Source organism: Coregonus lavaretus (assembly GCF_964263955.1).
Source record: "Coregonus lavaretus genome assembly, chromosome: 27".
NCBI lineage: Eukaryota > Metazoa > Chordata > Actinopteri > Salmoniformes > Salmonidae > Coregonus > Coregonus lavaretus.
In genome coordinates this window covers 6,949,217-6,960,543 of record NC_140014.1, presented here as the reverse complement: position 1 = coordinate 6,960,543, position 11,327 = coordinate 6,949,217, and the positions used below count along the sequence as shown (strand labels likewise).

The 11,327-nt window shown below is 42.1% G+C and overlaps 1 protein-coding gene and 1 pseudogene across 2 annotated transcripts in view; both read right to left on the bottom strand.

Annotated features, from left to right (window-relative positions):
• Positions 1 to 11,327, bottom strand: part of LOC311103132 (transcriptional repressor protein YY1-like) — a 964,063-nt gene that overhangs the window by 364,875 nt on the left and 587,861 nt on the right. The gene's annotated exons all lie outside the window — the stretch shown is intronic.
• On the bottom strand, positions 63 to 9,789 carry LOC311103136 (leucine-rich repeat protein 1-like; annotated as a pseudogene). The gene is made up of 3 exons (XR_014615771.1): positions 9,157 to 9,789; positions 4,328 to 4,426; positions 63 to 1,366 (listed from the first exon to the last, which is right to left on the bottom strand). The product of XR_014615771.1 is annotated as a leucine-rich repeat protein 1-like (transcript).

The following is an 11,327-nucleotide window of genomic DNA, read 5'->3' as shown; positions in this document are numbered from 1 at the left end:
AAGATGTAACCAGATGATAATAGAATTCTAAATCTCCAAACAGAAACTAATTGAGACAATGATAGATAAGGATAGTTACTTTAATTTCTTGCATTTCCTTTCAAACTTGTACCAATACAGTAAAATAAAATTACATTTTTGGAATCCGCAAACGTATGAATGTTTTATATACACAAAAGCACCTTTTTAAAACAGACAAACATACATTATATACTACTACTTGTCATTTTCAGTCTCTCAGTCTGTAACACTGATATGTGCGAAACACACTTGTAGACAACATTTCTGAGCATATGTTCAATCAGTGGTCACATTACAAGCAGTTCTGAGGTACATGTCGGGTCCAAACTCCAAAGAGTCCATACTGTCCTTTACATTACACTCTACACTGGCTGGTCACCATTTCCTTCAGAATTACACAAAAAGCACTGCCACGGAACAGTTAATGGACCTTATAATCTCAGGCCTCGTTGAAGGGCATTGGTCTAGGAACTCAGAGTAACATGAGAGGGAGCAAAGATTGTGCTGCACTGGCACATTGTGCCTCCCATGTCATCTACCAATAACACAGTGTGAGAGACGAGATACAGAGCTGGATGGTGTGGTCCAGGGGGTTTGTATGGACGAACGGATTACCAAACAGGTCCAGGTTCTCAAGAGTTAACTTTCGGAAGTCCCCTGGCAGCATGGCCAGCTGGTTGTGGGTTGCTGACAGAAAGCGCAGCTTGGAGAGATGACCGATGCGAAAGGGCAGCCACACCAGTTTGTTGTCCTCTAGCTTGAGGTTGATCAGCTCTCGCGGCTGGCAGAACGGAAGCGGCAGAGCCTATTCTGACTCAGGTCTAGGTGTTGATGGGTGCGCTGGAGGCTGGACAGGCAGGGGGCTTCACTAAAGGTCTCTAAGTGGTTGTTGTGGAGAATAAGCTCAGCCAGGTGGCCCAGGTTGCAGACAGTGGCAGGAAGTTGATGTGGTCTTCTGTAGCTCAATTGGTAGAGCATGGCGCATGTAACGCCAGGGTAGTGGGTTCGATTCCCGGGACCACCCATACGTAGAAATGTATGCGCACATGACTGTAAGTCGCTTTGGATAAAAGCGTCTACTAAATGGCATATTATTATTATTATATTATTACTGAGGTCCAGTCTGCGCAGCACCTTGAGTGAGAGCATTCGCATTTCCATCCGTGAGAGCTTGCAGTAAGACACCTGGAGCGGCTCTAATGAGTTGGGGAAAGTGGAGGTCAGTGGATAGTCCTTCTTGGATACAATAGTGAGCTTCTTCTTGGGCTTCTCCACATCCCTGGCTCGGGCGGGTGTGAGTGTAGAGAGGGGGAGGCTGTGAGGCAACCAAGCTGTTAGTGTCAGCCTGAAACCTGCAAAGAAGACATATCACTTGTGGTTACAGTCAATACAACCGCTCTTATTGTACCTGTATCACCCAAATTAAAGTGTTTATTTCCCATAAAATAGAAAAGTTATCATAGTAATTCTACCAAACAGTTTGCAAGGTACATGAGAGGGATTGCATTATTTCTACCAGTAAATCATGTTTCCTTTGCTTCCTTCAGATTGAGAAACATTCATTGTTGAGGGAAAGTGTGTGGCCTATAATAAACCATTTAAAATGTGTTATGTCAAGCTAAATAAAACCTGAGGCCTTCATCATATTGTCTTCGGCCTACATTTTGTCCATGACACAGATCTCTTTGGTCTTACTTGTGCTGGCACAAGTTGAAACAATTACAATACACATGAGATTTTATTAGCATAAATCACACAAAGGATTGCCTAATCCCTCTCACAATGCTAGCTAGCCTGGTTCCCTTTGCGTAGCTCCCTACCTGCACCACAACCTGTCTGGGATGTTGTCCATGTTATGATGGGTTGAATTGTGTTTCTAGGGGAAACGTCATCACTGCCCTAACAGTCTAGACACCCATTGGCAACAGTAAACATGTCGCCCCCAATGAATGATACAGTGCCCCCCCTTGGGCCAAATGAGATATAATATAATAATAATATAATATGCCATTTAACAACGCTTTTATCCAAAGCGACTTACAGTTATGCGTGCATACATTTTTGTGTATGAGTGGTCCCTGGAACCGAACTACCCTGGCGTTACAAGCAGTGGCGGCTCCTGAAAAAATTCTCAGGAGGGGCAATTTTTCTGATGATTTAGGTGACCTACACACATTTTAAAAAAGATATGTCCAGCAACAACATGAAGACAGGGGCAGCATATAAGTCAATACCAGAAGCATTTATTGACTGATCTGGGGAGATGGATTCCAGTTTCTGTGACAGATTATAAATAATCTCTGATGCCTTTGTTATATTAGCTTTTGGTTGAATGTACTGTCGTAGTAAATATATAATGTTATAGCTTGGTCTGACTAGAATCTTGTGCATGACCCATTTTGTGTTGGGCGTTTGTTTTCAATCAATGCTGTTCCTATCCTATAACAATGGACAAAAGAGTCCTATCTTGTCAGCCTTGTCAGCAGGTGGCCAAGGACAACACCCACGCCATAGGTCTCTCAGTTCTTCCAACTCACGAGTTCTTGCTCTGAGGACACACACACACACACACACATCATCACTGATAACACACACACACACACACATCATCACTGTTAAACACACACACACACACACACAAAAATCCCCTCTCTTTAGGCTGAACATTTGAAGACAGAGAACCCGACTCAGAGCCAATGCAACAGTGGAGGGGACCTCGCCCAACTCATCAGGACCAATCAGAAGATCAGAACTACTAGATTCAACCTACATCATTTATTGTATAAAATGTCTGCACACAATGTTTTCGGGGCTCTCTTCAGATAGCTCCCTAAGAGTTTGACGAACGAGTCCGTGCACGCGATTCCAGATATCTTTACCTCTGAATAAACTGCCTTTATTATACCATATCCACCCTGTCCAAAGTCTCTACTTGGTCTCAGTTCTCCAGTAAACTTGTGATTATCAACAGTACACAACGGTAACAAACAATTGGGGGAACTCACGGGGCAGATAGTAAGGTCGCAGTGACACAGAAAGCAGTTCAATGTCGGGGGTACAGAGTCGCTCTCTTACCAGGATCGATTTTCCCTGTGACTGTCAGATCGCGGTCCGCTCTGACCAGGGTGAAGCCGGCCGGCTCCACTTCTCTGTCCGGGACTCTGTCATCCAGCCAAGTCTCCCAGCTGTATTGGATTCCGCTGCCAGCAGCGTTTTCATTATTTAGTCAGTTCGTAGCGGGTATGTACACGATCAACAAGATCAGTCCAAAACCCACCACTGGAAATCCATGGTTGGCAGAATGTTTGTAAACTAAGTGTACAAATTAAAAACATAAAATAACGCCACTAAGTGTACAAATTAAAAACATAAGATAACGCCACACTGCAGGTCGCAACAGAGACGCTGCTAGCCGCTATTTTCTTAGTTACGTTCATGGTTACGTCACGTATGACGAAAGCGCGTAAGTGCAAGCCCTCAGACACCCATAGAGATTGTATTGAAAGCTTTGAAATTTGAAAAAAATAGATTTTACATGAGAGTCTATGACAGACTTCTGGGCGATTTTCAACCTGACTGAAATCGCCCCAAAAACGGGCGGGGCCATTTGAAGCACGACTTTAGCCTGATTTGACATTTAGTGGCAGTCAGATCAGATTAGAACACTGATAACTACTGTTGCCGTGATATAATTGATTAGAAAAAAAATCCCTTCCTTTTCCCGTTTGGCAGTGCGTCGCCCATATCGCCCTATTGAACACACCGCCCCTGGTTACAAGCGCCGTGCTCTACCAGCTGAGCTACAGAGATATCGCGTGTGACTAACACATTTCAGTTAATTACTTAGCTCCCGCCTTGAGCCAATCAGTGTCATTTTGTAAATGCCGGATCTCTATGGCAAGACGCATCATTCACCCAGGTTTCGTCAACGTAGGGAGACAGATCCACAGTCCCCTCCCCAATTTCATCGTGGTGGACAACAATGAGTACATTTAGTCTCCGATTTACAGTGCATTCACCCCACAAGGCTGCATAAATACCAGACCAAGCCAGATATATTATGTCATAATAATTTGGAGAATTGGAGATGATTGAAAAGCCTATTTAGGGCTGGGAGGATACAGCAATGGAATGTTCTATTTCTTGGGCCATGTCTGTTAAATATGCATGCCCCTAAAATGACTTATTTCAGTGTATGGTCTCTACTTTTACAGAATAAATGTAAGTCGTATGTGAAGGCCAAATTGTTTTTGATCCATTTTCATTGGAGAACAGATCCCCCATACAGAAATGCCTAGATCCATACCTTACTCAAGCAGATGTCAAGAGCAGACTCCTTCAGTATCACAGTGGCTTCGCCCTCTGCAACAAATCTAGTGAAGAATGTTTCAATGTTTTCTTTTAGCTGTAGAGAAAGTTGGCACACATTAGGGTAAGACATGGAACACAACACAAGTGATGGGTTTATCACCCAGCAATTCTGGTGACTCATTCATGCAAGACCACACAACTTGCCTCCTATCTCAATATCAATATTAAAAGGCGTAGTTCACTATTTTCCAACTTAAATGTTAGATGGTTCCAGAAACTGTAATCCATGTTTCAGTTTTCTTTAAACAGCCATTACAAACTTCAGCTAACTTTAGCCACCGCTAACTAAAAATCAATGGAAGTGATGGGGGCATGTGAGCATGTTTAATTTTTTAATGGCCAAATCACCTTTAAGTAACAAACCAAATATACAGTCGTGGTCAAACGTTTTGAGAATGACACAAGTATTGGTCTTCACAAAGTTCGCTGCTTCAGTATTATGAGATATTTTTGTCAGATGTTACTATGGTATACTGAAGTATAATTACAAGCATTCCATAAGTGTCTAAGGCTTTTATTGACAATTACATTATGTTTATGCAAAGAGTCAATATTTGCAGTGTTGACCCTTCTTTTTCAAGACCTCTGCAAACCGCCCTGGCATGCTGTAAATTAACTTCTGGGCCACATCCTGACTGATGGCAGCCCATTCTTGTATAATCAATGCTTGGAGTTTGTCAGAATTTGTGGGGTTTTGTTTGTCCACCCGCCTCTTGAGGATCAACCACACGTTCTCAATGGGATTAAGGTCTGGGGAGTTTCCTGGCCATGGACCCAAAATTTCGATGTTTTGTTCCCCGAGCCACTTAGTTTTCACTTTTACCTTATGGCAAGGTGCTCCATCATGCTGGAAAAGGCATTGGTCGTCACCAAACTGTTCTTGGATGGTTGGGAGAAGTTGCTCTCGGAGGATGTGTTGGTACCATTCTTTATTCATGGCTGTGTTCTTAGGCAAAATTGTGAGTGAGCCCACTCCCTTGGCTGAGAAGCAACCCCACACATGAATGGTCTCAGGATGCTTTACTGTTGGCATGACACAGGACTGATGGTAGCGCTCACCTTGTCTTCTCCGGACAAGGTCTTTTCCGGATGCCCCAAACAATCGGAAAGGGGATTCATCAGAGAAAATGACTTTACCCCAGTCCTCAGCAGTCCAATCCCTGTACCTTTTGCAGAATATGAGTCTGTCCCTGATGTTCTTCCTGGAGAGAAGTGGCTTCTTTGCTGCCCTTCTTGACACCAGGCCATCCTCCAAAAGTCTTCGTCTCACTGTGCGTGCAGATGCACTCACACCTGCCTGCTGCCATTCCTGAGCAAGCTCTGCACTGGTGGTGCCCCGATCCCGCAGCTGAATCAACTTTAGGAGACGGTCCTGGCGCTTGCTGGACTTTCTTGGGCGCCCTGACGCCTTCTTCACAACAATTGAACCTCTCTCCTTGAAGTTCTTGATGATCCGATAAATGGTTGATTTAGGTGCAATCTTACTAGCAGCAATATCCTTGCCTGTGAAGCCCTTTTTGTGCAAAGCAATGATGACGGCACGTGTTTCCTTGCAGGTAACCATGGTTAACAGAGGAAGAACAATGATTTCAAGCACCACCCTCCTTTTAAAGCTTCCAATCTGTTATTCTAACTTAATCAGCATGACAGAGTGATCTCCAGCCTTGTCCTCGTCAACACTCTCACCTGTGTTAACGAGAGAATCACTGACATGATGGCAGCTGGTCCTTTTGTGGCAGGGCTGAAATGCAGTGGAAATGTTTTTGGGGGATTAAGTTCATTTTCATGGCAAAGAGGGACTTTGCAATTAATTGCAAATCATCTGATCACTCTTCATGACATTCTGGAGTATATGCAAATTGCCATCATCAAAACTGAGGCAGCAGACTTTGTGAAAATTAGTATTTGTGTCATTCTCAAAACTTTTGAACACGACTGTAGAGTTGATATCCAGGTAATTTCGATTATATATGTTTTTACATGCCCCCATCACTTCCATTGATCTTTAGCTAGCGGTGGCTAAAGTTAGCTGAAGTTTGTAATGGCTGTTTAAAGAAAACTGAAACATGGTAGGGTGTTAGGTGACGTGACAAACAATGGACACTATGGAAGAATTCTACAAAAAACTGCAGTAAACAAATCCATTTTCACTAAATGTCAATGATGTGGTCGCCAAAATACATAAATCATTTGAAAACATGAATACAGCAGTTGTTAACAATGTCTAAAAATCCCAATAACGTACGTTATGATATTTACGCGATATGAGCCCAAATGTAAAGCAAGTGCAGTGCTAAGAACATTCAAATCTGTGGGACTGCTCCTTTTGTGAAATCCCTGAAATCAGTGTTCATATTTGCTCTTGGCGAAAGGTATTCCTCAACCTACCAGAGTAAGATCGATGTGACATTGTATTGCTAAGTATTGGAAAGTCCTGAGGGTGTTTCACGAGCATCAGACGTCCTTGGATTGAAATATAAGACAAAACGTTTTTCTTTCGGCTCTGTCATTCAGATATTTTTAGAGACACGAAAAAAACATAGCAGATTACAAAGTAGAGTTTGGTAGCTACGTTTTGATGTGTGCGCTCTCAGGGATTGGTCCAAAGTCACGTTTCGTCACCCCCATTTCCATGACGAGTGTTACCTTGCTAGCTGTGTACCTGACACCGTTCGCTGAGGCAACACTTCGGATGAGAGGCAGTGTTGCCCGCCATTGGCTGTATTATGCAGCAAATTTTGTGATTGATGGTTTTATTATTTCAAGTGAAAACTACCAGAATTCATTGGCTACAGCCCAATAATCGATAAAAACATAGCTAAATACCAGTGAATTGAAAATCATTCTGTGCAGCTGGCTAACAGGAGGCTCACTGTCTCTTCTGGACCTAGGCTAATTATTTGGTGGAAACAATGCAGTTCATCCTCCCATCACTAGAGTAACTCATCAACACCAAAAATAACATAAAAATGTAATCCAACTCAGGTGTAGGCCTACCTTAGTAAGCTATGTTATTAGATTAGTTCAGCCTTCTGTGTTACAGTTCAGACTTAGTGTGTCTGTATGTGTGGTGTGTGTGTTAGGCTGTGTGTGTGGTGTGTGTATGCAGTTGGCACGGGAACAGGTTGGGCATATTATTTGGCACGCTAGGTCTAATCAGTTGGGCTACTGAATACAACATAACTGTAATATATACAGCCTAAGTGTTACTAATTGGTAAATAGTAACCCTGCTTTTTGTTCATGATTATGTAATCCAAATGATATGTACTCTGTTACCACCGCTGGTGCGTGTGTGTTTGTGGACGTGTTTAACTATACTTGTCCCCACAAGAATAGTAAACAAACAAGAATTTGACCAACTGGGGCCATTTTGTTAGTCCCCACAAGGTTAAATGCTATTTCTATGGTGGGTTAGAATTAGGGTTAGTTTTAGGGTTAGGGTAAGGTTTAGGGAAAATAGGATTTTGAATGAGACTGAATTGTCTGACCCTACAATATTAGTTATATGTGTGTGTGTGTGTGTGTGTGTGTGTGTGTGTGTGTGTGTGTACGCGCATAGGCATCATCTTACTCCGCAGTGTAAACACCCAGTTCTGAAAAAAAAACATCAATATACAGTATGTTAACAATATGACCACCTTACTTTAAAGGTAGACTCAGCGATATGACGTAGGTGCACAAAGTAAACAGCATAGTGGGTCAATTTCCACAACAACTAAGAGCGTTGAAGTGCGAGGCTAAACTTCTCAGCTGTTTTGGTCCCGTACCTACCACTCTCTAACAGTGTGAAGTGAACCCATGCACATGCGCAGATACTGTGTGTGTGAGAGCGAAGTCTTGCATCTCGCTCATTGCAATATCTGCAGTGTTGCTTGTGGCAATGTCATTTCGCTGAGTCTACCTTTAAATGAACGGGCTTAACATGCTGTGTTTTTTATGCTGTATATTAAGTATCTCATTTGCATAAAGTAGTATGAAAAGTTGTATTATCATTGTATAAACTGTTTCAAATTGTTACAAACTCTGTTTTGCATAAAGCATGAAGATGTATTAATAATATGACCATCCTACCTTTAATTATTGGTTTAAAAATGACTAATGAAGTATTCCTTACTGCCAAAATGCATATTAAATCCCTAGTCTGTATACATTATACTTTAATTTGAATAATCTCTGTTCTTCATACATGAAAATGTCATAACAATATGATCATCCTGTCAAGATATTGGGGGGGAAAGTGTTGCCTTATTGACAAGGGGTTATCATTGACCTGTCCTCGACCTTTTTGACTTTTTCCAATCACTTGAAAATAAGATCTCAGCAATGGTAATCCCTACCATCGTGAAATAAAGTGTTCTGTGTTCCTGAGAAGCTGCTCTACATTGAATACAAAGTGTAACACCAGCACCTAAGTTTCACTTTGACCCCTAGCACCCTAACCATGGATTACAGATTCTCCTGGCCCATAGACTACATTCAGGTTGAGGAACCATCTAACATCGAGTTATAAAATAGTTAACTACACCTTTAACACAAATTAACAAGGGTTTCCTCCAAGTTATCTGAGATAATGTCTTAAAATCAAATGCAACTCATTCATTCTACAATCAAGCCATCAAATGTGGAAAGTATCAACAAGGTCAATAAATTGGGTGATTCTTCCTGTGTACTTGGGGATACCTACAAAAACATGTAATACAACAATTCCACAAGACAAAATAGACAACTGGCCAAGTAGATAAACAAATAGCTTGATACTCACCTTATATTTTGAGCCTGCCCTATCATTTGCTGTACAGATCATTAGATAAATGTTGTTGCATTCTGTGGTCTTGTCAACAAGTCTCCCAATATGCAACACAGCCCTTACTCCCTTTCCTCTGTTTTTTATCCCATACGTGGGAAGCATTCGATTGACCACTTCGACATCGCACTGAAGCTTCATTGCTCAAGGTGTAAATGCCTGACCTGTGTTATAGCAAGCTAGTTCTGTAAATACATCTCAATGGATGTGTTAAAAAAAAGTTTATACCAACCAAACGGGCAGGTTTCACCAGTTTTGACCCATAAATTTAGTTCGACACAACCTCCTGGCAAAAAAAAAGAGAGCCCTTGTCACTCTACTCCACTACTTAAGACAGCAAGCTACCTGTAAACCCTCACCGACTATAAAAACTCCAAAGTCAAATGTAAGAACGTCTGTTGTTTGCTAGCACTGGGCAAATTCAGCAAGACAACGCTAACGGCGTTAGCTGGCTAGCTAACTTAGCTAGCTAGGTTGGTTACTAAAAACACGGTAGCTTGCATGACATGCACTTCCGTTGGCTCTAGCTAGCTTGGAAGCTAAAAATGTGGGTTTTATGGCGGACTACAACCCAAAAGGTGTATTGCCGCAACCAACTGGACAGGTTGAAAAAACAAGGTAAAAAGAAAATCCATAGCTGATAGTATGAAAAATGTATGCACTCACTAACTGTAAGTCGCTCTGGATAAGAGCGTCTGCTAAATGACTAAAATGTAAATGTAAATGATAAGGAAAACTAACTTAATCCACCGAAATCAAAATTGTACATTGACAAAACAACACTCCCACTTCTTCCTTCCTTCAAATCTCTATATCTATCTATTTTCCTGGACCTTCTCTCCACCTTGGTAGTGCAATTAATCACCATAGCTATAAAGGCCACAAAGTCCACCTTCTTAACTTTTAAAATATCTGGGTCCTGCTGGTGAAATGCAACCCCTGCAGCCTGCAGTGAAGGCCTATCCATCACCATGGACTCTTCAGGAGCACCATTCGAACCCTCAACCATTTTAACAGCCGCTGCATATGAAATGCTCTGGACAGCCCTGACTTTGGCCACCTCATTCTCTTTCACCCTTGTTGGGCATTCCAAAGACGTGGCTTCATGGTTCCCACCACAATTGCAACATGTCACATTTTCATCACTTTTAAAACACATGACATGATCTTTTCCACAACTTGGACATCTCGGCTTCTGTTGGTGAAACCATAAGGAGAGGAAGTACAAACCAACGACGCTAGACAGAGAGGAATATGCTTAAGCAAAAGGCAGTTTATTAAACACAGAGATAGCTGGTACTGCTCAAGCTACATGCATGGGCCCAATGCATGGACCCAATCAATTGCCTCTTATGGAGACAGTTGAGAAGGATCAAAAACAGAGTTTACAGCATTACTTTATACAATGTAACACAAAGGAAGGGGTCCTTCTTCTAGTCCCTTGATTGGTTCCCGAGGCGTAGGAGGCGGGTCTGCTCTGTCCAGAGTAGAAGCCCCTTTGGTGCACGGCAGAGTCCTCTGCCCTTGGCACCCGACCAGTAGAAAGAAGTGCAGTTTGTGTGTGTGCGTAACTCGTGAGGCATGAGGATGAGTGTGCGTATGCATGGAGATGTGTGTGTGAATGTGTGTATGTTCTCAAAGGAAAGACTCGTGGGGAGCAACCAGATTGTGGCCTGTGGCGTGGGTGTTGTCCTTGAGAAGATATTGGCTCTGTCCATTGTTCTTGCATAGGAACAGCATTGATTGAAAACAAGCTCCTAACATTAAAATGGGTCATGCACAAGATTTTAGTCAGACCAAGCTATAACATTTTAATATTTACTACGACACTTCTCCCTTCTACAAACACTTGAAACATGTCCAAAAGCTTTACAGTGATCACAGTGCATTGGTCTTGGGATAAATGCTCTGACTCTGTAGTTTATATACCCCAAATGCACTTGAGTAGGGAGAGACTTACATATAATAAAACAAAAGAACAGATATTCTTCACTTTTTCATCATTCACCACACGATTCATCCGTGGTGCAACAATCACTCCAGGAATATTTTTCATCTCTTCAACATCGATTTAGCAAAAAATGTCAACATGGACCAATGAATAATAAGGACACGTACATCAGCGTATC